We start from the raw sequence: 6030 nt of genomic DNA on the forward strand, positions 1-6030 counted from the left end.
CAAGTGAGGCAGCAACTATTTTCCCTTGAGTTATTTCAAGGTACAGTACTTCAAGGATAACTCTTTCCTCTCTCTCCGCCCGCCGTCACCTCCTCCCCTGCTCTCCCCACCCTACATCCTCTCTCTTGCCCCATGCTATTAATAAAGTATCACACAAACTGGGGGGGAAAAAAAAAAAATCCAACGTACCTTGATCACTAAAAGGCCACTCCCTCCTACGGGGAGGGAAGGGGTTTCTTCAGTAGGCAACTAAAAAAAAATTGTACGGGGAGGGGAATAATGGGACGGTTCGGGGGACAGTCTTGCCACAATCCTCTCACCCTCTTTTTTTTTTTTTCTTTCCTCCATTTTACAGACTATGAAATATATTGTGCGTATTTTGAAAATAAAAGAAATTGTTTTGAGATAAATAAATACGCGGAAAAAAATCAGCCCAGATCCAAATACAATTCAAATTACTAACAATGTCAGTCTACTGCCAATTCTGTGGCAAATCGGGAGAAAGCACAATAATTCCACATGCTGAGATGTGAACAACTGGAAAGAAACCAACTCTCTAGAAGTCACAATGAAAACTATCACGGTGCCCCCACCCCCAGCCCCACTGCCACCCCTTTCGGAGTCTCCCCCTGTACCCTCCTCCCTCCAGGGAAAAAAAAAAATTAAGCCACTAATTTAACAAAAGAAAAAGGAGAAGGAAAAACAACAACAAGACCATCAACCGAAGCTATTTAAAAACTCAGGGAATGTTTTATTCACTGGTGATTTGGGACAATGTTCCCGCGCGCGTGCACACACACACACACACACACACCCCCGACATGAAAAAAAAAAAATCAGACAAGTTGCTAAGGAGACTTGTGTAAACTCAGAATACAGGCACATTTCTGGCCTTTCCCCCTATATTCCATCTCGTATTCTGATCACGCACCACTGCGGCACGATTGCACCAATGCACTGCATTAATCTTGGCCTTAAACGGGCTGACTGGCAAAGCAAACTGTGTGTATATATCATCTTTCAAACTTAACAAGTTAAAGGGAGAGAGGGTGGTGGTGGGTGGGGAGGGCCGGGGGGGGGCGGGAACCTTTGTGCTGAATATAAAATATAGGAGCCGAGCTTAGTAAGGGAATTTTAAAGAGGAAGTGTTATCCAGGCATGTATATAAAGCTGCAAGCCTCCCCGAGCTTTCTTGCGTCTCTCTCGCTGTGTCTCTCTCGCTCCTCTCTCTCTCTCCCACTTCTCCTAACAAAATCCCCCGTCCCCTGGCAGATGTCTGAAACCCTGCCAGATCTAACAATGTCGGACCCACTCTCTGCCACCAGACATTCGGGGCCACAGACTAGCTCATTCTCTCAGCACAGTGGGGTCATATATACATATTAAACAAGCATTTATTTTTTTTTTTCCAGTCCCTGATGTGCGTGTTCCTAAACCATACATTTAGAGCTTATATTTTCACCTTCTACTTTTAGGAAGGGGCAGATTAAATCAAAGCCTGAACCATTTGTGGAAGGCGACTGTCGCTGCACGGCACAATCCATTCCTCGGTAACTGACAATGCACCAGCCCTTGGCTGGGACAAAGTTAAACTTGGGGTTTTTCTCTGTTCCTTGTTATTTGGGTGGAGGAAATACACCTCTTTCTTTAAGCCCTCCTTCCATCTCTCACAATCTCAAATCCTCTCCCACTGACGGACAGCTCGGTACAATCATTCAACACCTGCCTTTTGCTTGTTTTGTACACTGCGTTTCACAAGACAAGGATTTCAATCCTCACACGAGGAATCCAGTAATCTACAAATTCAACAGCAGCACGTACAGGAAAAGCCAATTTCATGGGCTGTGCCTTGGAGCTAGTCCTAGAGCATTACCCCGCTTTCAGGTCTGACTGAGAGCTTTTACTGAAGGCAGCATATTCCAGAAGGGGAACCCAGACCGCCCTAATGAGCATCATCTTCACTTTACACCCGGGCCAGCAAAAGCAAAGGAGAGGTGAGTCCGTTTGCTCAGCCTCAGAGGGTTTCTATGCCAGAGCTGAGAGTGGTCCCTGCCTTCATTTCAGCGCAGTCGACGTCACGCCACGGTGCCACCCCATCCAGGAGAAGCATCATCATGCGTTGGGCATGTAGGGTCAAACACTCATTCCCTGCCCCAGTACTTGCTATTCACGTGAGGGACTCGAACCCCATGCTACAGCAGGGCTGAGGGTGCTGAACAGCCACACGTCCCATGGGCTTTGTCTCAGCTGCAACGTAAGATGCAAATGGGTAACTGTGACTAATGCTCTTGACAAGGCACAAAGGAGGGACAATATGGAAATCTGAAAGAAAAAGTATAGTTGGACTCAAGAGCATCATGTGGAGAAAGGAGAGGCTGGCCATCAAGAACAACTCTACTGGTATCTTCCACTTAATCTAATGGCAGTCTCACTCATAAGACTATTATCACGGCACCCGGTGGGGCCACTTCTGGCAGTGTTTCAGCTCCAAATGACAGTGTGAGGGCATTACTAACAGAGGAGAAAATTATAAAGTTCTAATCACTAAATTTGGGCTCCAAAGCAAGTGAATCTGTGGCACTGCACAGAAGTTAGAGAATGTAATACTTATTTTAATACAGTGGGTTAGTGCTCAGGTGGCTACAGAGCCACCCTGAACCTCACTCCCTGAAATTCAGAGGTGCCAACATTGCCCCCACTCGTCATTTCTCATTCCTCTTCCATAGATCTACTGGAAAGTGGAACATTTGACTCACCTGACTGCTTATCTTTGTTTGGGAAGAACCACCTGAAACAAAAATACCAAATGAACAAGTTAAAACTATTCATTTAAGAGAAAGGTTTGGCTTTTGCCCTAGCAGGCAAGGAAAAAGTCAGAATCATCATAAAAATATTATTTCTCACATACTAGTGTTTTTCTGAGTTAAACAAAAGCACACAAAATAAACATTTCCCTTTCCCCAGCTTGCTCAGTCCCTTTGAACAGACAGACACTCCAAGCCCAAAAATGCGGAGTCGAAGCACCTGCCTGCAGGACACCAAGTGTTCAGGTCCACATATTTATGAACGGCTGAAATAAGGTTTAAGATGTTTTTGCACCTTAACTGCTACTGAAGGAGGTTATCGCTTCTACAGCAGAGCCAGGAGAAGGGACCATGCCACAGCTTCTCATAAGCGTCAATGAAAAATCAGTCATTTAAATGAAAACCAGCGAAGGAGATGGTATAGACCTAACCAGATATGCCACTGGACTAGGGACTGCTCACACACTTCTTTCCCCTGGGTGAGCTGCAGGGGGGAGAGCTGCCTGCAGACATTCAGACCTTCAACCAGTCCAGTTGAGCTGGGAAGAGGATATTTGCCTTCGCCTCTAGCGAGCCATCTGTAGTTCACCTTTGGAAATCTCATACTGCAAAGCAGACATACCCAGCTCTGCTGAGGCCGATTTAGTCTTTCATCACTGAGGTAGATAACTGAGCCCTAAGCAGCCCTGCCTAAAGGAATACGCTCAATCCTGGGCAGAGATCCGAGTACACTGACTGCACCTCCATCGATTCTGTCAAAATCCATACTGACCACAGAGTAGACAATCATGCGTGCATAGCCTGGACACAACGTGAGCATTTTTCCAAGGAAAACAGAATCCATAGGTCTCAGACCACTAGATAGCTATTAAATAAACTATCAGGCCCAGTAAGACACGGGTATTTGCAAGGCACCAATATGGATAGAAAATTGAGAAGTAGGAAGGCAAGGTAGAAGAGGTAAGAACATGCTAAAGCCACTGCAGATGCAGCACCAGGTACTTTACATGCTTTGCCAGTTCTGGGCCCTAAGGTTTTCGGAGGAATTTCTAGTGTTGAGGTTGACTAAGTGGGGCTACATTTTTGTTTTGGTTGCAAACTGGAAGCCACTATTTTTATCCACAAGTCCCCCAAAGCATCTGTTTCTCTCTAGCTATTTAAGACTTCCTTTTATAAGACCTAGTTAGAGGTATATCATTATTTTTAAATGTTACTCTTTGCAGTCACACATTTTATCATCATTACATGTGTCATTATCTGCGCGTTTGAACTGTGTAATTTGAAGATGAGGAGATAAAAACCTTGCAGGGGGTCTGAGAGTCACTTCCCCTTGAGCAAATATTTTGGGATAATACCTACCACTTGGTACAAGCTACTGCATCCCCAATGAAAAGAAAAGCAATCCTTTTACAGGTCACGCTTTAAAGCCACCTAGAGAAAGAAACTGTTTGGAAACATCCAAAGAGTAGGCTAAATCCCCAGCAGAGAAGGAGAATACCCCACTTGTTCCTAGCTTGTAGTCAAGGCACAGCCATCTAGAAAAATCCGTACAAATATCGTTTGCTTTCACTGGAAACACTGTATTCACAGCGAGTTCTGTTTCTCCCAAGGAGTAAAAGATGGGGATATATCAAACTGTTTCATGGTTGGACTGTAAGACAGAAGACAATATGTCTTATTTAATGAGCTACATGGAGTCACAATTACAACAGACCTGACAGAGTAGTAGTTTTGGACCACTTAAAGGTTCGTATAACGTGATATAAATGCAACTCAGGTCATTTAATTTAGGAGGCCACTTTCGTTTTGCTGTTCCTGTAACTGATCTACCTTGCTGCTACTGATGGCTATGGGGATTTTCTATTGCCTCATCACCGCTGTCCCCAAGTGACAGGCAAGTAAATGAGATCTGCTCCAATCTCTTCCTACAGCAGGCAAAACACACCCTCTTGTTACACGACGGGCTAGGTACATCATCAGGTTCCGGGAGACCGTAAGGCACCAGTAGTGGGATGCTACCACAAGATGGGCAAAGCAGCAAGAGACCAAAAGTCTCAACCTCTGGGTCTAATCGGAGAGACAGACGCATGCAGGAGGGATGTCTGAAACTGCATTTCAAAGGGAACAGTCAGATGTGTCATGCAACCTGCAACAAGACATGTAGAATTTCAGTTCCTGACAAGCAACAGCCCCAGTTTGACCTAAAACTGTGTTGGACTTGATATTGTACTTGGAGTAAAAGCTGCCACGCTGTCCAAGAGGGGGTCAAGTGCACGAAGTAGTGAACAGAGTCACACATGTTATGAACGGTTTGGGTTACTTTTTTCACACCTGTCCAGGCCTTCTAGGAAGAAATCTTGGCCTCTATACACCCTATCCTAGAAATCCTAACGAGAAAAAAATGTACCTTCTTCCACCTTGAAGTCAAAGCTGTAACGAAGAGACCAAGATAAGCAAAGGCATGTTTTAGACAGAATAGCAGTGGTTCACTGGAGTGGGAACAACCTCACACAGTTTGTAGGTGAGCAAAACACGGGGGGGAAGTAGGGGATCTTTTCTTCAACTTCTACTATCCAAACCCAGTTCACAGCTGCTTATTCAAAAAGCAGCTGCCACGTGAAAGTTCAATAAGGGAAAACCAACTCCAGTGTCCTAGGTTGTATAACGCACCCAAGGATTTGCAATTTTGTTTTCGTTACCAAAGTGCCACATCATGCCAAGGGAACACTTTTTCAGAAATTGTGGGGAGGGTGGGGAGGTGTGTCAACCCGTGGACAACCCTTTGGACAACCATCTTCATTTGGACTCAGCACACCCTGGCTAACATCGGGAGGCATGCAGGGTGCTGAGACCACGGCGGGTGCACATGCAGCTTACCCAGGAAGCCCAGCCCTACCTGGAGCTGCCACTGCCTGCCATGTGCGCCCCGGGGAGAACGTGTGCACACACCTATGCATTCCTTCTGCATTATTCCATGGGAGGTTCATTCCTTTGGCCATTGATTCGCTGAGCTCCAAGCAAAGCAGCCCTCCAAGAGTCAGCGCAGAGACAAAAAGCTTGACTGGCATCTCATCAGATTTGAAAGTCAGATATAAATCGTGCGAGAAAGATGTTTCATTAAACGCTGTTGTCATGTTTATATGACTCCAAACCTTCAAACAAGAAACACTACACCCCAAAACAGCACAATGGATTCTGTATATTATTCTAGATACACAAACCTACA

This window comes from Aptenodytes patagonicus, chromosome 23, assembly GCF_965638725.1.
Source record: "Aptenodytes patagonicus chromosome 23, bAptPat1.pri.cur, whole genome shotgun sequence".
NCBI lineage: Eukaryota > Metazoa > Chordata > Aves > Sphenisciformes > Spheniscidae > Aptenodytes > Aptenodytes patagonicus.